Here is a 23,871-nt window from a genome sequence, read left to right on the forward strand (position 1 = left end):
CTCCGATGAGGGGACAATGGGGCGTGGTAATTAGCCGAGCAACTGGTGATTCCAGCTCCCGAGCTCCATACCTGCGGGAGCCAGATGGGCGGTTTTGCATATTTTTGACAGCTGTAATGAACAGGGCAGCTCCGCATTGATTAAATGTCTGGGAAATTAGCGCAACCCTCTGGAGCTTCATTATTTACCATTTCCGCTCAAATCCTCGGCAAAGTTTACACAAGCAGAAGTCAGCAGGAAGAGGAGGGGAGAAGGAGGAGGCAGTGGAGTGAGATGATCCACGGGTTCTGGGTTGGAATCTCGGTCTTTCCTCTTACCGGGCAGGGCACCTGGACGGGTCAGGGCAGCCCAAATAGAAGGCCTCGGAGCTGTCCCTGGTGCTGCCCTGGATGACCGCCTGTCTACCCCACCTGATGAGTGACCTCTCTCCACTCAGTGGTAAGCCGCGCCCTGTGTCTTCAGCTGCTGTCTGGTCTCCTGTGCGTGACTCGTGCTAGAAGACAGCACGAGTCACGCACAGGACTCGTGCGTGTGCGTGAACACGCACCTCCCAGGTGTGCTCAGACCCTTCTCCAGTCTCCTAGACATCCGCCTGCCTTCCTCTTCCACCAGTCTGACCACCCTTCACCTCATGCCTATCGGTTCTGGTCCTTTTATTGCAATAGAATTCAATGCCTCCATCGGAAGAGAGAGGAAAAAAGGTGTGTGCAGGAGACGAGGCATCAGACAGATACATATAGGGGTTGCAAAAATAGGTTTACAGTGTGTTTATTAATTATTGTATTATTTATTTGTATCACAGCTGTAAACCTACCTTTGCCCACACCTGTATATATCTGTGTTTGTGTTTGTGTTTGTATTTATATTTATATTTATATTTATATTTATATTTATATTATTTGTACTAGAGGCTCGATGCATAGCATTTGTGCAAGGGGCTTGGCCCTTGCAGCCCTGGTTTCATCCAGAAGCTTGTCCAGAATGACATCCAGAAGGTCGTTGGTCTGTCTGGTCTAATTAGCATATTATGCTTTTATTATTATAGATTTATATTTATACTTACACATTTGTATTTATATATATATATTTACATGTAACGACCATGATGAAGATGACAGTAATGGGAATGGTGATGACAATGATGGCTCCCTTTCACCACAGGCCCCACAAAGCTTTACTGGCTCCTGAAGACATTTGTTTGAGGCTCTGGTTTATGAGCTGGATGAATAAATGGTGGATGGATGGAAGAACGGATAGCTAGATGGAGAGATGGATGGATGGATGGATGGATGGAGATGGCTAGATGGAGAGATGGATGGATGGATGGATGGATGGATGGAAAGATGGTTGGATGGATGTATGGATAGATGATGGAAAGAACAAAAAGAAAAGTTGGAGAAATAGAGGAAGGGAAAAGATGAGGACTAGAGAAAGAAACACCATGAGAGGGAGGGAACCATGAATTCTGTTGTGCCGTCAACCCTCAGCAAGAATAGGTTGGAAATGAAGTACATTCTCCCACACATCACGGAATATTACCATACCTCATTTACTTTCCCTCCAATCGGGTAAAGAGTCTATCCTATTAACAACTACCCTTGCAGACCCCGACAAAATCAACTCCCGGCGCCTCATCCCGGCAGCAGGGCAATTGATTCTCCCCCCTAATCCGCTTATTTCATTAGCGATACATTCATTTGGTGCGTGCCTTCCGCCACACCGCAGAAGGAAATGGCCTGCTGCAAGGTGTGGGGCATTGGGGGGCGGGGAGGGTGTGTGCTCGGAATATTAACCAAATCGCTATTACCGCCACGGCGGTGCTTAAAGATCATATGTAAATCAAATGTCAGGGGAGGACATCGTAGCGAGGGCTGTCAGGAAACGATTTAGCGGCGGTTAAAGGCGCAGCTCACGGCTGGGTGAGCGGTGAACTTTGCCAATGGAGCGCCACGCCGGCTTCCGCCTCGGAGGCTGATGAGACCCGGAGGGAAAGGAGTGGAGAGGCTGGGAATACGTCGGACGTCTGTACCCCAAAAAAATAAAAACAAATTTAAAAAACAAACAAAAACGCCACGTTCACGTTTAAGTATTCACAGCCAGCTGCTCTGGAGAGTTCCCTTGGAGAGTGAAATGGGCCTGGTGCAGAATGTCACCCCCATTTTTGTCCTGGTCACCTAGAAGGAGCATTTAGTTACATGGAGGGGGGGGGGAATTTAAAAAGGCAGTCTTTGTTTTTTTAAAAATATATTTTATTGATTTTTCACAGAGAGGAAGAGAGAGGGATAGAGAGTTAGAAACATCCATGAGAGAGAATCATCGATCAGCTGCCTCTTGCACACCCCCTACTGGGGATGTGCCCGCAACTAAGGCACATGCCCTTGACCAGAATCGAACCCGGGACCTATCAGTTCACAGGCTGACACTCTATCCACTGAGCCAAACTGGTTTCGGCTAAAAAGGCAGTTGTTGAACAAAAGGTGGCGTGGACTCTTTATTCCCAGGCTTCCAGAAAATGGGTTTTCGGGTTGCAGAACAGATAACGCTGATGGTGGTTTTAGTATCTCAGGCCCCAACCACGCGTGACCTGTCATTCTTTTCTTGGGAATGTATGCTTATGAAATGCACACGTGTGAGAGAGAGAGAGAGAGAGAGAGAGAGAGAGGATGATGATGATGCTGATGCTGATGGTGATGATGATTGGCAGGTACTTTGTCAAGATCCAGTCACTCCTCAAGGTGTTTCAAGCAGGAAGGGTTCCCGTACAGGGTCTTAGATGCTTCCCTCATTGTCAGCAACAACACAGACGGGACAAAGCTCTGGATTTCCAGGAAAACCAGCCTCAGGCATCACAAGAATATTCCGGGAAACGCTGGCTGCACGAACCCCAGACGCAGACAATTCCCGGAGTTCCCATAGAAGCCCCCTGCGCCCCCGGGGCCCGCCCTCTGCCGAGGCCTGGCGCCCACCTGCAGCTGCAGCTCCGCCGGGAAGTTAGGCTCCTCCTCCTTCTCCGCCTCTCAGATCTCACGCGAAGGCTCCTCCTCCTTCCACACTCCCCTCTCCACTCATCGCATCTCATGTACGAATCTCGAGTTAGAACGCCAAGCCAGACCCCGGCCCCCGAGATGAGGCCTCGGGGCAAATCGACGCGCCCTCTCTGAGCCTCTGACTCCCCGGCTCTGAAATGGGCTGACTGGTCCCTCGCTCACAGCAGAGATGACGCCAGCAGGTGCCCCGTCAAGGTCAATTGCCTTCTGTCCTCTTCCTTTCACCCTCCGGTTCTCCCCGTGAGGTTCGTGGGAAGCCAACGTCCTCTGTGGAGACATGTCCTCCGAGGCCCATGGCGTAGATATATATTCCCGGGTCCCAGGCTCCCCTGGGAAAAAAGCCCTCGCTTAAAGAAAGCCATTAAGGATTTAATTTCTTATCATCTCCCCTTCCCACTAGCCAGACCGTTATGAATAATATCCTATTAGCGGGAGACATTCAAACAATCACCCGCGAACACGTGCGTGTGGCGAGATGATGAAGCGGCCGGCGAATCGCGGCGCTTATCGGCGGCCCACTCAGCAGGCACTCCATCACGCCCACCGACGGCACTCCGCGCCTTGCTGTCCTGGGTGCCAACTAATCACTCAGGGCAGCCAGCGGGCGGAGGGAGAGCTGGGAGCCGGCAGGGCTGCAGGCTCCCGGGCAGAGCCCCGCCTTCCTTCCTGCCTTCCCCTCGGCCTGGCCCACGAGGGACCAGAACAGCTTCTTCCTCTTCTTCCTCTTCCTCCCCTCCTCCTCCTCCTCCTCCTTCCCTCTTCCTCCTCCTCCTTTTCCTGCTCCTCCTCCTTCTTCTTCTTCCTTAATATGTTATTGATTTTTAGAGAGAGGAAGGGAGAGAGATAAAGATAGAAACATCAATGAGAGAGGAACATCATCCATGAGCTGCATCCTGCATGCCTGCTACTGGAGATCGAGCCTGCAACCCAGGCCTGTGCCCTTCCCCGGGGAATCGAACCGGCGATCTTTTGGCTCCTGGGTCGAGGCTCCACTGCGGAGCCACCCTCGCCGGGCTGGAGCCGTGTCTTCGAAGATCACCACGAAGCAACCTGCCAACTGTGCGGTGATTGTGTCACGGGGAAACCACATCGGTAAAACGCTGATCACGATATGCATCAAGCCAAGAGCAGACAAGAACAGACAGAGGAGGGACGTGGGAGAGATGCTGCAAGAAAAAAGAAATACACGAAGCCACGAAAAGAGAGACGGTGGCTTTTGAGTTAGAAGAGTCCCCCAGCCAAAACCGGTTTGGCTCAGTAGATAGAGCGTCAGTCTGAGGACTGGAAGGTCCCAGGTTCGATTCCGGTCAAGGGCATGTACCTTGGTTGCAGGCACATCCCTGGTTGGGGGTGTGCAGGAGGCAGCTGGTCGATGTTTCTCTCTCATCGATGTTTCTAGCTCTCTATCCCTCTCCCTTCCTCTCTGTGAAAAATCAATAAAATATATTTTTTTAAAAGAAGAAGAAGAAGAAGAAGAAGAAGAAGAAGAAGAAGAAGAAGAGACCCCCAGACATTGGCTAGTGCGGTTTTTCCTTCCTCCCCGCCCCCTCCCACCTCCCACCTGCAGTGGCAGGCGGCCTTCACCCTGGACCTGCACGCATGCACGCATCTCCTCCAAGAGCGGGCGACCCCTGCTCCCGCCCTCGCCTGTCCTCTATCCCCTCCCCCGCCTCAAACCCCCCCCCCCCCCGCCCCCGAAGGGACTGTTCTTTATTCTCACCGATGTGGACGGCAGAGGCCAGGAGCCCGGAGGGCCTGGAAGGAGACGGCGGGAGGAAGGCCGCTCCTCACACAGGGGAGACGTTCATGCTTAAGTGCTCCCCTCCCCGCCCTCCCTGACCTTGGGTGGCTGCTCGCCGTAAGTGCCCAGTAATACACTCTCCGTCGCCGCTCAGCGCCCCGGGGGATGGTGGGAGGCCCTGGGCCGGAGTGAATATTTTTATGCAGGCTATAATTTCCTTTAAGACCTTCCCAGCGGGCCCACTCCTCCTGGTAGTGAGGGAGAAAGAACAGCCGAGGGCTGCCGGGCTGCTTTCTCCTTCTCTCCTGTTTTTGACCCCCCGCAAACCCATCCTCGGTGACCCAAAGGATGGCCAATATTTACAGAGTGCCTTTCAGGGGGCAGGCCTCTTGTAGAGACGCCAGCACTTCGTATGCCGCTGAGTCTTCTTAGCGAGGACCCCGTGTTATGGATGAGCGACAGGAGCAGAGAGAAGGCAAGTGTTACGTGACCTGCCCGAGGCCATCCAGCCGGAAAGGGGGGGAGGCCCGGGCCCTTCTGGACGCTGGGGACAGTGCCAAGGGGGCCACTTGGAGGGACAGATTTTCTCCCCAGAAGATGCTGTAAAAATTAATAATAATAATAATAATAATAATAATAATAATAAATAGTAAAGGAAGCCACTTTACAATGGAGTCAGGGCTGCCGTCCCAGAGGCTCTGCCTCACGTGTCTGATGCCTCCCACATTCGGAAGATGAAAACAGGGCAACGTCATCTCTGGGCTGAGCCTAAAGCAACACCGTGTCCCGGGAAACTATTTGCAGGGATAACAAGGGAGCAGATGTTCCGATCGCCAGGCCGCGGACTGCGGGGCCGACCAGGAAAAACATCCACCCCTGGCCCCCGCGTCCCTGCTCTCTCATCGGCCCCGGCGGCGGCGGAGCTGTCCTCTGATCTCAGACAGATGCGTGCCTCCTCTCCCTCCGCCTTGTCGCTCTCAGGTTCACAGTGTGCTTTGGGCAGCGTCTTGGAAAAACAGCTCCTCCGGACTCCCCGGCTGCCTCTGTTATCGGCCAAAGGAGAGGACTGGGAAACAGCACGGACTGTGCCCTTGGCCTTGGGCCTCTGTGTTGCACCGCTCCCCTGTCAGAAACAAGGAGCGGCCTCGGCTTGACGGGAGGCCGCAGACTCGCCGTGTGTCTCCGTGGCACCGCCTCCTGCCCGGTCTCCCGCCAGGATGCACCGTCTCCCCTATGGCTTCCTGCGTGCCTCCGGGCGGGGCTGGCGAAGGCCGGCTTCGGAGGCAGGCCCCCTGGCTTCAATCCCAGCTCCGCCACAGGCTGGCCTTATGCCTTCCTCCCGCCATCCTTATGCCTTCCTCCCGCCGGTCCTCAGTGTTCACATCTGTGAAATGGGGCTGGCGAGAGGCTCCTGGTGCAGACGAGACGAGCAAGCGGTGGGCTGCAGAGCGCCTGACTGCTCGTTGGTCAGGGCTCCCGGCACGCCGGCTCGCGTCATTTCAGAGCACGGCTTTGGCTCTCTGTGGCTGCCGCGCCGTATTCCAGGATGCACTTGACCTTGGTGCTGCAGATGGACATCAAGGCTCTTTCCTTGACCTGCCGGAGAGCGGCCTGGCAGATTTATGGGAGGCACTCGGCATGGATCGCAGCCATGGCGGCTAAGGAACTGAGTGGGGACAAGGCAGGAACCGGAGAGGGGGACGGGCTGGTTGGGTCAGAACCTGGCCGATGCTCTATGATGGGGAAGTGCTCCCGGATAGCTCATAGGGGAGAAAAGTAAAGAAAACAAAGGATAGAGGGAAATAAAAGGAAGATGGGAGGAGGCAGGAAAAGGTAGAGGGATGTAAACGGGATGTAAAATACCACGCATGTTTGTGTGTATGTGTGTCTGCATGTGTATGTGGTGCAGGTCTGAATGTGTGTGGTTGCGTGTATGTCTGTACGTACATGTGGATGTGTGTGAGTGTATGTTCTTGTGTATGTATGGTTGCCCATTGTGTGCGTGTGTGCATACACATGTGTGTGCGTGTGCATGTGCACGTGTGTGTAAATAGATATAGGCGTCTTCTCTGGTAGACCAGAAGCCCGATAGAATGAGGCGATGGGAAAGGAATGTGGAATTGTGCGGACACGGCCCATCCCTGAACACGGGGAGGGAAGGAGGGCTAACAAGCCATCTTGACCTTCCCCACGCCTTCCCCTTTCCTTCCGATTTCCTCACATTCTCTCCTTGTCACCTCTGTGCCCACCAAGAGCGGTGGGTCCTGGCAGCCCGTGACCCTCCCGGGCTGAGCCGTTTAAGAAAGCCAAGCTCTCGGGTGACGGAAGGCCACCGCTGTTTAATTGCCGTTTTCCAAAGTGCGTTTTGGATGGAAATGCCCGCACGATGCACTCCGTTCTCTGACGATTCGCACAGGGGCCCCTGAGCGACACCTCAGGCCTGTCCCAGTGAGCGTCCCTCCTGTTCCCGGGGGCGACGCCAGGCGCACACACAAAATGACCTTCGACCCCTCCGGGGCTGACCTCCGGGAGGCTTTTCCCAAACAGTCGTTTCTCCTCCCAGCCCACTGAGGTAGCAGCGGCACCTTCGGTGTCTTCTTCCTGCAAGGGCCGGTCCCTTTCCTCGCCGGGCCATGTCCTCTGTCACTTGTGGCATGCCACCTGCGGACCAGGACAGCTAGCCCTGTGGTTAGCGCTGAGCGCAGAGTCAGGCTAACGAGGCTCTGAGGGAGGATGGAGTGTAGTTGGAGAGGATGAAGGGTTCAGAGCGTGAAGCTCCTTGCTCCTTATTGGTTGCTGTGTGGACCGTCAGCGTCCTGGTCCAGCTCTTCATTTGCACAAATGCTCTATCTGTTTCATTCATTCATTCATTCATTCATTCATTCCGTCATTCATTCATCATAGAGCTCCAGCTACATGCCAGCTGCTCTCAGCTCAAGGGCTCAGGGACGCCGGAGGCTCTCTGGATATCTGAGGTTTCCAGCAAGGTGAGCGGTGGATGGGTGAGACATTCCCGAGAAAAGATGAGCGTCTTTCCTTCACAGTGCGGCCCAGCCCCGCGGTCGGCAAACCGCGGCTCACGAGCCACACGCGGCTCCTTGGCCCTTGAGTGTGGCTCTTCCACAAAACACCACGGCCTGGGCGAGTCTGTTTTGAAGAAGTGGCGTTAAAAGATGTTTAAGTTTAAAAAATTGTGGGCTCTCCACAGAAATGTCCATCGTTGTCCTGTTGCTATTTGGCTCTGCGGACTCATGCGTTTGCCGACCCCATTGTGTGATGGGGGCCTGAATTAGGCCCTCCTCCAAGCTGTCTCCTTTCCCCAACTTCAAAATGATGGGATTGGGCCGAAGCCAGTTTGGCTCAGTGGTAGAGCATCGGTCTGCGGACTGAAAGGTCCCAGGTTCGATTCTGGTCAAGGGCATGTACATTGGTTGCGGGCACATCCCCGGTAGGGGGTGTGCAAGAGACAGCTGGTCTATGTTTCTCTCTCATCGATGCTTCTAGCTCTCTATCTCTCTCTCCCTTCCTCTCTGTAAAAAATCAATAAAATATATATATATTTTAAAAAATGATGGGATTGGGCCAGATGAGATCTGACCCTCATTTCAGCCAAACACCTGAACCTTCTGATTCTAATGACACAGCTGATGATCATCATCTCCTCGCGTTAATCCTCACTCTCGTCCAATGGAGCAGCTGCTGCTTTCCCATTTTACAGATGAGAAAGCAGAGGCTGCAGGAAATGAGGTGGACTGGATTTCTAGCGTCCGAGCTGAGATCCAGATCCAGGCAGCGGGGCCCCAGAGTCCATGTGCTCAACGATCGACATGCCACATGGATGTCCCTGTTCCGGAGTCCCGTGTCCTCCTTTCTCCCCCTGCCTTCGCTTAGGGGCTTCGTTAGCGACATCTCCAACGAGGCGGTGAGGGAGGGAGGGAGGGAGGGAGGCAGGCGGGCACAGCAAGGTCCCCGGGCCCCGTTTCCCTGCGTGTTCTCCTGGCTCTGGCTGGCAGATGGGTATGCCGGCCAGCCCTGCCAGCTCGCCAGCTGGCCAGAGCACCCAGTGGCTGGCACCTTGGCCACTTGGACGGACTGAGGGCCCGCCTCCCACAGGCATGCAGCTGGCAGCGAGGAACAGATGGGCCGGCGGCTCACCGTCACGCTGCCAGCTGGCTTTGCTACGCCGGGTGCCTTGGCACCTCTGGGCTGGCATCGGTGGGCAGCAGGGCTGACATGTTGGCTTCCTATGGATGGGCAGCTGGCACAGGCAGCCGAGAGGGGAGGGCTCGAGGCCCCCTCCCGGCCGCCCCCTGAAATGGCTGAGGGCATCGGCCGATGGGAGCTGAAGCCAGGGCCCGCCCCGGCGTCCCTCGGAAGAGTTTGCAGGGAGAGCGAGCCTCCTACCATCTGCATGGATGTCACAAGCTCCGGTCTCCCCCGGACAAGCCACCTTCCTGCCCTGGGATCCCCAACGCTCTCAGGAAGGGGTGTCCCCAGGCCAGCACCCCAGCCTCTGCCAACTCCTGGAGGCCTGGCCACCCGTCCCTTCTCGGCGTGGCTGCGTCAGAGACGCTGGTTCCAGCACATTCTTCCATGAGCCGGGAGAACCCAGGAAATCACCACAAAGTTGTGCAACATACGGCTCCTTGGAGCTTCCTGGAGATCTTATTTATTTGGCCGCAAGAGGAGAAGGGAGAGGTTATTTAGGATTCATCTGCGTGCTGCCATCCCATGAGGTCACCGTCCGTGACCTTGCAGGAGAACATTTCGTGACGGTAGGAGATACCTATGGCGTATTGGTAATGTTGAAAAGCTGATGACGCAACGACATGATCCGTAGGACTCCACTTCCATTCATTTTTTATTTTTTTTTCATGAGATGCAACACTTGCCGCTTAAGGAGCTACCGCTGTGTGTCAGGCGCTGTTCTAGGTGCTACACATAAAGCAGTGGCTTCAACGGACAAAATTCTTGGCGTCAGGCAGCTCTCCACATTCTAGTTTGTCTGCGTTTGGTAGGGAGAGTGGGAAGGAGGTAGGGGTCCCGTGGATAGACGGTGGGAATAATTTATTAGCATGTGTTTTGAGGGTTCGGGTGTACAGATAGAAAAAGAAAAAAAAAAGCCGGGGTGGTGGATTATAAATCATCTTTACTTATTTCTTGTATGCGCCGACAGTGTCCACGTTTTCTTCCATAAACCTGTGTGTCACCTTTGCAATCAGGAAAAACAGAACCTCAAGCCGAAACCAGTTTGGCTCCGTGGATAGAGCGTCGGCCTGCGGACTGAAGGGTCCCAGGTTCGATTCCGGTCCAGGGCATGTACCTTTGTTGCGGGCACATCCCCAGTGGAGGGTGTGCAGGAGGCAGCTGATCGATGCTTCTCTCCCATCGATGTTTCTAGCTCTCTATCCCTCTCTTCCTCTCTGTAAAAAAAAAAAAAAAAAAAAAAAAAAAAAAAAAAAAAAAAAAAAAAAATCAATAAAATATATTTTTAAAAAAAGAGAGAGAACCTCAAAATGAACAAGATGTAAGTGTAACTGTGATTGCAGAATTTGCGTTTTCTAGGACACGTGCTTACCAATATTTATATTTAAAAGCTGAGTAGAAGCCAGGTTTCTTTGAATGGTGATGGTCGTAAAGGGAATACTCAATAAATACCGGTGAGATGAGTCGTTCATTTTCCCTTCTACTTCTTCTGTTGTTATTGCTGTTCTTCTCTTTCCCATGGTTTCCTCGGAAGCAGGAGGCTCCTGTTTTGTGCCACACACGCCGTACTTTTCGGAAATGTGTAGGCACGGAACGCATCTGCAAAACGAACTTGAGCGTAAGGAGCGACGTGAAGCCAGGTCCCGTGAAGGGCCTCCGGCCCTCCGGTGGGCCCTCTGCAGACGCCTGTTCCCTCTCCCCTCCCCAGGGAGCCTTCAGAGGGATCCTATTTGCAAGAGGAAATTGATTCCCACGCCGCTGTTTTCCTCTGCGGGTCTGAGGCATAAATCACAGCCTCCCCGCGCGCAGGCTCGGAGGAGCTCAGAAACCCGCGGGAGGGGAAGGGACCTTGGGCGTTTTTCCCCTCCTCGCCTTCCCAACTCCAACCCCATTGGACAGATGAGGAAACTGAGGCCCAGAGCGGGGACACGACCTGCCCACGGTCGCCTAGGAGGCCAGGGACCGAGCCGGAATGGGGGTATGATTGTGTGTGGCGTCTTGGAAAACGAGGCTCTTTGGAGGTGGGGAGTGGGGGTGGGGACAGAGCAGGGGGCAAACGGCCCACAGGACCCACCCCTCCAGCTCCTCGGTCCGGGTGAGGATGTCATCGGTCGGGAAGAATTTCTGATGCTCGAGGGGGCACGTTTTCCCAGGCCTCTGTGACTCCAGTCTGTCGTGTTCTGCTAGATCCCTGGGGACCTGGGACCAGCAGTGTTTCCGGGAAGCTGCTGGGAAATGCAGAGTCTCAGGCTCGCCCCAGACCGCCTGAATCCAACCTGCAGGATGCCAGGTCCGGGGGGGAGGGGGGGGGCATGGCCAACTGTGAGGAGTGCTCTTCCAGGGAATTCCTGCTACGTAAGCCCTGATGGCTTCCCCTGGCCAGGTCAGATCAGCCCTCCCCGCCACACACACACACACCCCACACCCGTGAACCAGCCGTAGCAGTGTAGACCAGCTGCAGAGGGGGAAACCAAGGCTTGGCGGACGGGACACGCATTCCCCAGTGTCTCCAAGTCTCAGGGCTGGTGGATCCTGGCCACACCCACCTGCTCGCCACCTTGGTTGCCTGTTTTGTAAACTTGAGGCGTGAGCTGTCAGCTCTGACCACCGCCCACAGCCCGCGCCAGGGCCCGGCCAGAGAGGCCCGAGGACAGAGCGGTCCACGCCCCCTGCCTCTCCCGCCCGCCCGCCCCTGCCTGCCCCGGACTCCCCGGCCATGTATAAAACATGCCCACAAACCACTTACTCCTCATGCATTTTCCATGAGGCCGGGCCCAAGTTAAGACCTATAAACACAAAAATATCAAGAAGCACTTTTTTTAAAGAAAAAGAAAAAAAAAATAAGACATGTTTTATAAAACGCCCAGAGACCCACTCATTTCCACGCGCGCAGTCCTCCCGGGATGCTCTCCCCTTCCTTCCGGCTCTTCCGCCCGCTCTCCTCTCCTCCGCGAGCATCGCCTCCCCTTCGCCACGGCCGCCTCTTTCTCCTCGACGTCCTCGCCGCTTTTTCTCCGGTCTCTTCTCTCTCTCTCCCTTCTCCTCCCTGTTCCTGGCCTTTTCCCTCCCTCCACGGGCACCGTCTCAGAGTTTCTCCCCGTCTGGGTGGCCGCCTGCATCTCTCTGCCTCTTTCTGCCTCGATGTCCCTTTTCCTCCCGCACCCCCAACCCCGTTGTTTCTCTAGTTCTCTGTCTCTCTGTGTATGGCCCCGGGTGAGCATCTCCTGGCTTCTCTCTGCTCAGTGGGCATTTGCCTCTTCCCACCCCCAGGAGGACGGCTGAAATGGAGCAGCAGGACCGTGGCTGGTGGAAATGGGGAGCACCGGGAACTTGGGGAGCTCTCACAAGCACTTCAAAAACGGTTTGGTGGTTTCTGCTCCGCCTGCATTTATGCTAAGACTTGCTATTCCCTGCCTGCGTGTGTCCCAAGAAGAAAAGAGGGCAAATATCCCACCCCCTCTCCCCCCAGGCATGTTCAAGAATGAGCCCGTCAGCTCCATTCCTTTTTCTTTTTTAAAAAATATATTTTAATGAATTTTTTTTTACAGAGAGGAAGAGAGAGGGATAGAGAGTTAGAAACATCGATGAGAGAGAATCAACGACCAGCTGCCTCCTGCACACCCCCTACTGGGGATGTGCCCGCAACCAAGGTACATGCCCTTGACCGGAATCGAACCCGGGACCTTTCAGTCTGCAGGCCGACGCTCTATCCACTGAGCCACACCGGTTTTGGCTCAACTCCATTCTTAAAAGCCCAAACTGGACCGAGCCCACATGGCCGTGGCCGGGAGGGAGGCTGATTGGACGCTGCTGTGCTGATGCGTGGGAAAGGCCACCCGGCGAGGAAAGAATGAGCCACCGCGAGCCACAACCACGGGGACCCACCTCCAGAGCGTGGTGCCCTGAGAGAGAAATTAAAGGGCTTAGACCCGTGGTCGGCAAACTCCTCAGTCCACAGAGCCCAATAGCAACAGCACAATGATGGGCATTTCTTTGGAGAGCCACATTTTTAAAAAAATATATTTTATTGATTTTTTTACAGAGAGGAAGGGAGAGGGACAGAGAGCTAGAAACATCGATGAGAGAGAATCATCAATCAGCTGCCTCTTGCACACCGCCTACCGGGGATGTGCCCGCAACCAAGGTACATGTCCTTGCCCGGAATCGAACCCGGGACCTTTCAGTCCGCAGGCCGACGCTCTATCCATTGAGCCAAACCGGTCCCAGCTGGAGAGCCACATTTTTTAAACGTGAAATTCTTCTCACGCCAGTTCTTCAACATAGACTCGCCCGGGCAGTGGTATGTGGTGGAAGAGCCACCCTCAAGGGACCAAAGAGCCGCATGTGGCTCTCGAGCCACAGTTTGCCGACCACGGGCCTAGACCAAATGACTGGGGAGTTCAAGAACAAGCAAAACGAATCTATGGTCCGAGAAGTGAGAGAGCGGCGGTCCTTGGGGGAGGGGTGTGTGGCCGGAGGGGCCCAGGAGGGCTTGGGAGGTTGAGATGTTGAGAATGTTGTATGTTTTTATTCTGGTGCCGTTTGGACATGGGGAAAACATCCATACGGATGACCCCCTCAGAGTCATGCTCATTGTCTGCCAGTTTTACCTGAATTCAAAATGCTAAGGGACAAAAGTAATACACGGCATTGCTTGTTAGAATAACCACTGCGACCACGGCATTTGGCAAGCGCTGGGTCTCGGGGAACCCGGGCTCTGACGTGATTCTGGTCACGTGGATTAGGATGGGGCCAGGCACCTACGTCCCCGCCACAGCCCCCCGGGGCCGAGAGCCCACCTTTCTACTAGCCCAGTGGTCGGCAAACTCATGAGTCCACAGAGCCAAATGTCAACAGCACAACGACTGACATTTCTTTGGAGAGCCACATTTGTTAAACTTCAACTTCTTTTAAATAGACTCGCTCAGGCCGTGGTATTTGGTGGAAGAGCCACACTCAAGGGGCCAAAGAGCCACAAGTGGCTCGTGAGCCGCAGTTTACCGACCACGGGACTAGGCTGCCTCGGCTCCTGGGACCCCCCGAAGCTCGCTGACCCCCTGGGACAGCCGGCCAGGCCACCGAAAGTCCTGGGGAAAGACCCACCTTGGAGAGAGGGACTGCACCCGCCAGTCTCCCCCCCAACCCCACCCACACCCCTGCCTGCAGGCGCCTTTGCCCGCCTGGGTTTGTTTTCCCTCTGCTCCCTTTCTGGCTCTCAGGATCGGGGTTCGCCTGGGCGCTGACTCTCATGACCAGGGAGCTCCTGAACAGCCCGAAGCCTGACCCCAAGTTCCCGGGAAGAGGCCGGCCTCGCAGGAAACCTTGGGGACACCTTCCTGGCCACGGAGCCATCGGATGCTCCCTCCGTGAGACGGGAGGGACCCCCCAACTCCAGCGGGGGGGGGGGGCTCTGAGAAGGCCTTGATTTGCACTTCCTCCTCGCCTCTAGTCCCCCCAGGCGGGAGGCGAGCACACAACCCAGTTGTTGTTGGTTTTGTTCCTGCTTCAGCCACGTGGGTGTGAACCCCCCCACACACACACACACACACACAAACCCTCGGAGGCAAAGGCAAACTGGCTTCTTGTGATGGAGGGGGAGGACAGAGGCCAGGGGGACCCGAGCACAATTAGTTAAATAACGGTGCTTAAAAATGCACCGCGAGGAGCGGCCTCACTCCCCCCCTAAATAAAAAATAAAAAAAAATCTAGAATGTTCCTATTGAGTATACTTTTTCCCCCTCGCCCATGAATATTAATGCTCCTCTCAGAGCGATCTACTTGAAGAAAAAAAAAAAAAAGAAAGAAAGAAAGAAAAGAAAAAACAAGAATAAATTAAATACCTACAGATTTTTCTAATTCCTCTTTCTGGTGACATGCCGTCATTACATCAAATTACTGAGATGGGCCTGCTCCCTCTCTCTCTTTTTTTTTTTTTTTTTCTTTTTGGGCGAAAATTATGGAATATAAAGTACATGTAAATGGAGCGAAGGAGGGAGGGAGGGGGGGAAAAAAAAACCGCGAAGAAAGAACAGAGGGAAGGGGCGGCATTAGGCATTCCGCCGGCGTCCCAGCCAGCCAATTAATCAAGCGGCGGCGAGGAAAAGATGCAGAGAGGATGAGTTCGCCCTTCACGTTGATGGGGCCGGTGCAGGGCAAACGCTCCGGCACCTGAGCTCACGGCTAGGCATGCAGAAAGGGATCATGGGAATATCTTCCCCGTCTTTGTCTTTCTCGTGAAGGATGGAAAATGTCAAGCTGTTGTTTGGCTGGATCGGGGGGCGGGGTGGGGGGGGCGGCTGGGGGGCGGGCGGGGGAGCGTCTAGGAGAATTCACAGTCTGGCGAGGCAAGGTTTTAACTCTTTGAGGCTACCTCTGCCTCCCCTCCCTCCCCAGTCCCCGGCCCTCAGCCCCCAGCTCCCAGCTCCACCTTCTCCTTCTCCCGTGTCTTCCCCCCCCAACCCCACCATTCCCCCCCAGCGGCACATCTGTAGGGAACTCTGCCTGCAAACAGCAACTGGGAGGGAGCTGATTGATGGTGACATGCAGGCTGGGGCAGCCGGTGTGTGCATGTGTGTGCTTGTGTGTGTGTGTGTATGCGTGTGTGTGTGTGTGTGTGTATGTGTGTGTTCCTGTGCACATGTCAGGATGGGGGGGGGACCAACAGGCATTTTTCTCCCCCCCCCACCTCCCCAGTAAGTGCTCTTTGTTCCGTCTGGAAATGAGCGTGCGTGACCCCTTCTCTCTCTAGCCGTGTCACTTCCCCTTGGAAGGGAGCATTATCTCAAAATCTGAAAGTGGCTGCAAGTAGGGAAATGGTGGCCATGAGGCTCTGAGGCTGTGGGGCTCTGTCTGCAGGGCCCTCGGCGTCCTGAGCCCACCCTTGGGCCCCCAGAGCCGCCGGAATTCCGGGGTGACTACAGAGCTGCCCGTCCCTGGGGTTGGTCCTAGGGAGCCTCCGTATGGGGCTTATGACTGCACAAACCCCACAGATGGCCCTGACCATGGTAATAATAATAGCAACAGTAATAATAATAGTAATAATAGCAATAACAGTCATAAGCCACCCTCTTCCATCAACAATAACTATCTCGATTCCCTTAAATCCCCACATCATTCCACTGTTTTTATTTTTATTTTTTTAATATATTTTTTATTGATTTTTTTTACAGAGAGGAAGGGAAAGGGATAGAGAGTTAGAAACATCAATGAGAGAGATACATTGATCAGCTGCCTCCTGCACAACCCCTACTGGGGATGTGCCCTCAACCAAGGTACATGCCCTTGACCGGAATCGAACCTGGGACCTTTCAGTCCCCAGGCTGACGCTCTATCCACTGAGCTAAGCCGGTTTTGGCTCCATTGTTTTTAAACTCTGGCAAGTTCATGATCCCAAGGAAAATTGTCATCAGTCCCTGCACTGGGAAAATGTGTGTTTGATGTCCCCTCCCAGCCCCCAGCCCGGGAAAGGGCCTTGGAGGGCCTGCATGGGACATGAGAAGCTGAGGGTCCAGGCGGAAAGGGACTGGGTCTCGCCTGGGGAGTGGGCACGAACGGGCTGTCATTTTGGTCAGAGACGGATGGACACGAAGCCTTTCACCCTGATCCCTCGCCCTCACCCAGGCCCAGACCAAGACCATTGCCAGCTCATCGCGGGAGCTCATCATGGGAGCTCAAGGTGAGCCCCAGAGACTGGGTTCCAGCCGCACCCACGTCTGGTCCTTGGGAGCTGGAGAGGAATGCAGAGCCAGCGGCCCCGCCCATAGCATCAGACTCCGCCTCCACGGGCCTCCCCCGTGATGTGGGAGCTTAGAAGTTGGAAAAAAGCTTCCCCACATTTACTCCCTGACATGTGGGTGAGTCTGGCCACCAAAAGCAGCTTCGACTCCATGAAGTATGGTCACCGGTAGCAGGTGCTTGGCTAAGCGTGGACGCTCTCCTGATGCGCTGCCTCCCGTCCCTTGGCCCATCCTCACAGCCAACGCGATAAGCTTTGTAGACACCTCAAATGACAGGCACAGAGAGGTGAGGGACTGGCCAGGGACACACAGCCAGGGAGCTGTGTCTCCGGCATTTGAGGCGAAGCCCCAGAATCCCACAGGCTCACCCCTGGGACCCAGGACTCTCCAAAGTGAATTAAGAATCACCCAAGAGGCCGAAACCAGTTTGGCTCAATGGATAGAGCATCAGCCTGCGGACTAAAAGGTCCCGGGTTCGATTCCGGTCAAGGGCATGTACCTTGGTTGCGGGCACATCCCCAGTAGGGGGTGTGCAAGAGGCAGCTGATCGATGATTCTCTCTCATCGATGTTTCTAACTCTATCCCTCTCCCTTCCTCTCCGTAAAAAATCAATAAAATATACTTTTTAAAAAAAGAATCCCCCAAGGGGCCTGTGGGAACATCGATTGCTCGGTCCCGCCCCCCAAAGTCTGTGCGTCGGGGGTCCAGGGTGGAGCTCACAAATCCGCAGGCCTCACAGATTCCCAGGCAGCGATGCTGATGCTGCAGGTCTGGGGACTGGTCTGAGGACCACGGCTGACGGCAAAGTCATCACTCCTTCCGAGAGACACCAACAGCTTCATTAGGAGCATCAACCACATACGATTGCTATGGGAATCCGTGTCCCGTCCCTTAAAAAAAAAAAAGATGCTGGAGGGGTGCGTGAGGAAGTGCCAAACAACTGAAACACAGAGAAAGTGGAACCTGCCCCAGAGAGGGCCCAGCTGCCTCAGCCGCTGCCTGCTAAGCTGTCCTGGTGCGGGGCCGGGGCTAATTGAGGGTACTTGGCAGCATCGTTGTTATAAAACCAGACAACGCATGACGTTAGAATGAGCCGCCTTCCTCTGTTCATTACACAGACATTTCCAAGGCGCATCCTGTCCTGGTGGGCTCCACACAGGCCCCGGCCCAGCCAGGTGAGGCCGGTCTGGCCTCTGGCGGCCCCAGGTGTGCCTCGTGCTGAGGGCGGGGCCCAGGAGGGAGTCCCAGCGGAACGCAGAGACCGAGAGCTGTGTGCTTTTGGGGAACGTTATGTGTTCAGGCGCCAAAGCAGCAGTAACCACCGGTTGCAGGCCACTGCACTGAAGATGATTATAACAAATTCAAAATACTAAAAATGGAAAATAAAGCTCCAAAGTGTAACTCCTCAAAACATAATCACTTCTTTAAAATGTCTTAGCACACATTCTTTTAGAGATCTCTCTCTCTCTCTCTCTCTCTCTCTCTCTCTCTCTCTCTCTCCCACTCCTCCACCTCTCCCCCCTCCCCTCCTCCCCCCTCCCACCTCTCTCCATGCCTCTCTTTCCCTCTCTCCTCTCTCTGGCCGCCACAGATAACTAGGCACAGATCTCCACCTGTGAGACAGTGGTGTGAACCTGCTAGTTAAGAATAAAGGATCGTGCTGGGCCTAGGAGTGTAAACGGACTGGGAGTCTCTGGGGTCAGCTGGGCAGCAGGTAAGGCTCTGTCAGGCCTTGGTGTGCAGTCGGGACTTGACCCTAAATGGGTGAAGGAGCCAGGAGAGGTCCTAGGAGGAAAAGACCGGTTTGGTTTTGCCTTTTAGGTAAGGTGACCAGACGTCCTGCTTTTGGTGGGACAGTCCCAAGTTTGAACAATTTGTCCCTGAGTTTTTAAAAAGTCCCGATTTTTGGAAAGATTCATTTTGGACAAATTGTTAAAAATCAGGACTGTCCCGCGAAAAAACGGGACGTCTGGTCACCTTATTTTAGGGGAAACACTCCGGTGGCTGGTATGGGGGGAAGAGGGCGAGCGGGACTGAAAGGAGAGAGGCCAGAAGCAGGAAAGCTGCTGCATCAGATTCACCCAGGGCTGAGGAATTTTTTAAGGGAATAATAACAATAAAGTGCCAGTGAGAGGATGTGTTTGGCTGCTGGGCGTTTCCAGATCCAAGCAGAATGGAATCCAAACACACACACACACACACCCCTTCCCCTGCGTGAATCTCATTCCCGCTCCAAGCCTCAGTTTTGACATCTGTAAAATGGGACTCAAATTCCTATTTGGCAAAATGTTTCAAGCAGCAAATGGACAGAGCTGGGGTGTGCCGATGGTCAAGGACTTGACCAACAGCGACTGTGGTTGCTGCCACCGTCCTGATGGGCCTTGTGTTTGTGGCGCTGGACTTGTTTCCTAGAGCTTTTCACCAACCCCCTCCTGTTTCCATCCTGGCATCTTGCCATCTTCTGCCTCCAGAACAGCGTCGGTGAATGGAGGTTTCTCTGATGGCAGAAATGTTGTGGGTCTGTGCCGTCCGGTCCAAGAGCCACGGGCTTCGTGCAGAGAACTAGAAATGTGGCTGCTCTGGCTGAGAAATTCCATTTTAAGTTTCACTTCATTGTAATTAATTTACTTTTAGATTTAAATAGACATATGTGTCTGCCATATTGGACAGCCTGTGTATACCTAGGGTGGGAGATCTTTGAAAACATGGACTATGTCTTATTCACCTTGCATGCATCCTTTTGTAATGGATGGGTGGATGGATGGATGGATGGATGATTGGATGGATAGATGGATGGATGGATGGATGGATGGATGGATGGATGATTGGATAGATAGATGGATGGATGGATGATTGGATGGATGGATGGATGGATGGATGGATGGATGGATGGATGATTGGATGGATGGATGGATGGATGGATGGATGGATGATTGGATGGATAGATAGATGGATGGATGGATGGATGGATGGATGGATGGATGGATGGATGGATGATTGGATAGATAGATGGATGGATGGATGATTGGATGGATGGATGGATGGATGGATGGATGGATGGATGGATGATTGGATGGATGGATGGATGGATGGATGGATGGATGATTGGATGGGTGGATGGATGGATGGATGCAACCTAATTTGGAAATAGGATCTCTGCAGATGTCACCAAGTTAAGATGAGGTCACACTGGGTGAGGGTGGGCCCTAAATCCAAGGACTGGTGCCTTATCGGGGATGGAAATTTGGAGACATGCAGGAGCACTTAAGAGGCCAGAAGGACGCTCCCTTAGAGCAAGGGGACACAGCATGGCTGACAACACCCGGATTTCGGACTACTAGCCCCTACCCCTGTAAGGTGCTAAATCGCTCTTGTTTTTGTGACACTTCCTCCTGGCAGCTCCAGAAACAAACAGAAAAGAATTAATCCAAAGCCCCAAAGAGCAATCCAGGTGGATCAGGCTCCAGACGTCCTCTCCTCTGGGCCGGCTGCTGGCCCCGGGAACAGCCGATGTAGGAGACAGGCCAGGCATAAGGAGACTGCCAAGCCCCCCTGGGATTGGCAGAGCAGGTGGAAGGCAGCGAAGAACCTCCCCCCCTCCCTTATAGGTGAGGCCTGTTACTATCCCTAATGCACCATTCAGGAAATCAAGGCACGGAGAGGGATGGGGCCTTCCCAAAGCCACATGTGGGGAGCGGCCACAGCGTTTGGACAGGTTCAAGCCTCGGACTAATGAGATGGCACAAGTCCCAGCCTGGAGGGCAGAGCCTCCCGGCGCAATGATAGCCAACAGCTGGAGTTGTAAGCTTGAACCTGTGATCCGAACACGTGGCCCCACGTGCCTGAGGGAATGTGGGCTTGATAGATTCAGGTGCATGTCGTTGAGTAGGATCGAAACCTACGGAAATGTTGTAAACATCTTGACCACGCCCTCCCTTTGCTGCGTGGCATCTGGCTGTACAATAAAGACACGGCTTGTCGTCCGTGGCGCTGTCTCTCTGCATCAGAGAGGGCAGCGTCCCACCAAGACCCAGCTTCCATTCTCTTGTCTGTCTTTTCTCCATCCTTCACCGCCTCCCACTCAGGCTCACCCTTGGCCATACTGGCGCCACCCAGCCAGTGCAACTGCAGGAACCCTCTCACCCCCTCAGCCCATGCCTTTGCCCAGGGTGTGCGTGAGTGAACAGAGGGTACGGTCCTACCCACTGCGGAGTTCTTTGCGGTGATAAATAACACGTGTAACACAAGTTTACACAAATCGTTAGCAGAGGATTTACGTGGCAAAGCCTGGGGCCATTGGCCTGTGACCGGCACCTGTAGCTGTTCGCACTCCACGGTGACAGCCTTGCTGCCCGCTGCAGCCTGCAGCCCTCCCCTCGGGAGCCCATGGCCCACGCAGCTGGTGGCAGACAGCCACTCACTCCCACGCCCCAGAGACCGTGGGCCCCTGACAGGCTATCCCCCATCACATGCCCAGCCAGAGGGGAGGAGGAGGAGGAGGAGGAGGAGGAGGAGGAGGAGGAGGAGGAGGTACATTCCCTCAGGGCAAAGCCAACCCCATGTTGAGGTTGTGGTTGTAGATTCCATCAAGAGTTGTTTCCTGCCCTAACCGGTTTGGCTCAGTGCATAGAGCGTGGGCCTGTGGACTGAAGGGTCACAGGTTCGATTCCCATCAAGGGCATGTGCCTTGGTTGTGGGCACATCCCCAGTTGGGGTAGGGGGGTGTGTGCAGGAGGCAGCTGATAGATGTTTCTCTTTCATGGATGTTTCTAACTCTCCCTTCCTCTCTGTAAAAAAAAAAAAAAAAATCAATAAAATATGTATATATTTTTTAAAAGAGAGTTGTTTCCCATTTGGGAAAACTCAGGCATTGGCCTCAAAGCTGCTCATCCTCTGTGGGTTGCTGCATCCGCACACCCAAGTGGGCCGACGTCTGCCATGGTTCCCACTCAGGATGGTGTCACCCACGCACGTGCGTATACTAATTCAGCTCCTCAAACTGTCAAATAACGAGGGGAAACGTCGACAATATTTAACCGAGTATTTGTCTGAAATCTCAACTTACTCATTAGAAGCAGGTACAAGCATCAGACGCCTTCATTATGTCTTCTGCCATATCTCGGTTTCCTGATCATTTGCATATTGAAATAGATATTCTCTTATTATAAATTGCTCTCATTTTATTCTTCTTTTGTATTGCAATTTTAACGTTATATATATATATATATTTTTTTTTTAAATTACATGTCGACGAAGATGAAATGCATGCATTTCATGGCAGGGTGGTAAAATGGGTGTTATAGAATAGATGTAAGGACAGGAGAGCGTGGGGTCCACTGGAGACTAGTTCCTGAACTGAAGGGGGACATTAGCATTTAAGAGACTCTGGACACACTGCAATTTTCTGAACAATCCCACTCAGTAACAAATTGTCCTGCCCTAACAGCCTCGGACTGAAGGGTCCCGGATTCAATTCTGGCTGCAGGCTCAGTTCTCAGTAGGGGGCATGCAGGACACAGCCAATCAATGGTTCTCTCGCATCATTGAGGTTTATCTCACTCTCCCTCTCCCTTCCTCTCACAATCAATAAAATACATTTTTTTTAAAAAATTGTCCTGCGTCCTACATGAATTTTAAATATTTTGCCTAGCCTTTCTGATGACAAGCCTCTGTTTCTAATCATCTGAATCTAGCTAATGCATGAGTCAGTCTTTGCCACATAACAAACAGTCCCCAGAATGGCAGTGGCTGATAGCACTCATTTCTTTCCCTTGCTCGCAGAGCTACAGGTTGGCTGAATTTGACTCTATAGACAGCTCCACCTGCCTGTCTTCCCCACAGACCAGCACCGCCCTGGGCCATGCCATTCTCAAACCAAGAGGAGTGCAAGGTGCCAAGCCAGACCACACCATATAAAGCCACTGCTTGCATCAAGTCTTCTCCCAGACCATTGGTTAAAACAAGTCACATGGCCGAGCCCAACAACAATAGGATGAGGAAATAAGCCCCACCTCCAGTGGGAGGGGCTTCAAAGTCACATGACAAAGAGTGGGTACATGGTAGGAAAAAAAAAATTGGGGGAACAATAACCAATTATTCAACCTAACTTCATTTTATATCTAAAACACAAACTACTGTCACAGTTTTCTTTTCCCAGGTTTAATAAAAGGTTATTGGATACATGTTTTCACTACAGGGTTAAAAAAAAATGGCACAAACACTTTGAAAGAGGAAAGAAAAGGGTGTGTAGCCCACCTCCCTCAACCCCCATCATGTGCCAGACACTAGGTATGATAGGTGTTTGTCCTCACCCTATGGTTGTTTTGTGTGGTTTTTTAAAAATATATTTTATTGATATTTTACAGAGAGGAAGGGAGAGAGATAGAGAGCTAGAAACGTCGATGAGAGAGAAACATCGACCAGCTGCCTCTTGCACACCCCCTACCGGGGATGTGCCCGCAACCAAGGTACATGCCCTTGACCGGAATCGAACCCGGGACCCTTCAGTCCGCAGACCGACATTCTATCCACTGAGCCAAACCGGTTTCGGCACCCTATGGTTGTTTTCATGTTACAGATGATGAAACAGACGCCCAGAGAGGTTGAGAAAGTCACCGGATGTCACACAGCTCACGAACAGTGCAGCTGGCAACGTCCATGACTCCGAAGCCCGCATGCTTTCTCTTTCCTTGGGGCGTCGCTCTGCGCTGGAAGACCGCCCCACCCCGGATAACGGATCTGGTTCCCACGTCGGCTGACGTCGTCTCTCGTTGTGGAAGGCAAGTCGAACAACGGGGGACATGTGACATTTATTTAGTTACATCTCTCCGGTGGGAGGTTCCCGGGGGCCATTACGGCAGTGTGTCTGCATGGCTAGTTTACATGCTCCTTCTCGTTATTGCTGTCTCTATTCCGGGGCCCGCGCACTCAATTTCAATTCAAAGTTTGCCAGTCAAGGTGTCAGCGCTAAAAAATGGAATGGCCTCCCTCCGAAATGAAATAATTTTGTTGTTCAGTTCCGAGCGATTTTGTAATTTCATGCTTGTGTATGATAATTTTATGCTGTCCTGCCTCACGTAACTCAGTTCTGGCAGATCCTGACAGGTGATAAATACAATCTTTTCCGCCCCGCATGCGACA

This window comes from Pipistrellus hanaki (assembly GCF_964339955.1).
Source record: "Pipistrellus hanaki genome assembly, chromosome: 19".
NCBI lineage: Eukaryota > Metazoa > Chordata > Mammalia > Chiroptera > Vespertilionidae > Pipistrellus > Pipistrellus hanaki.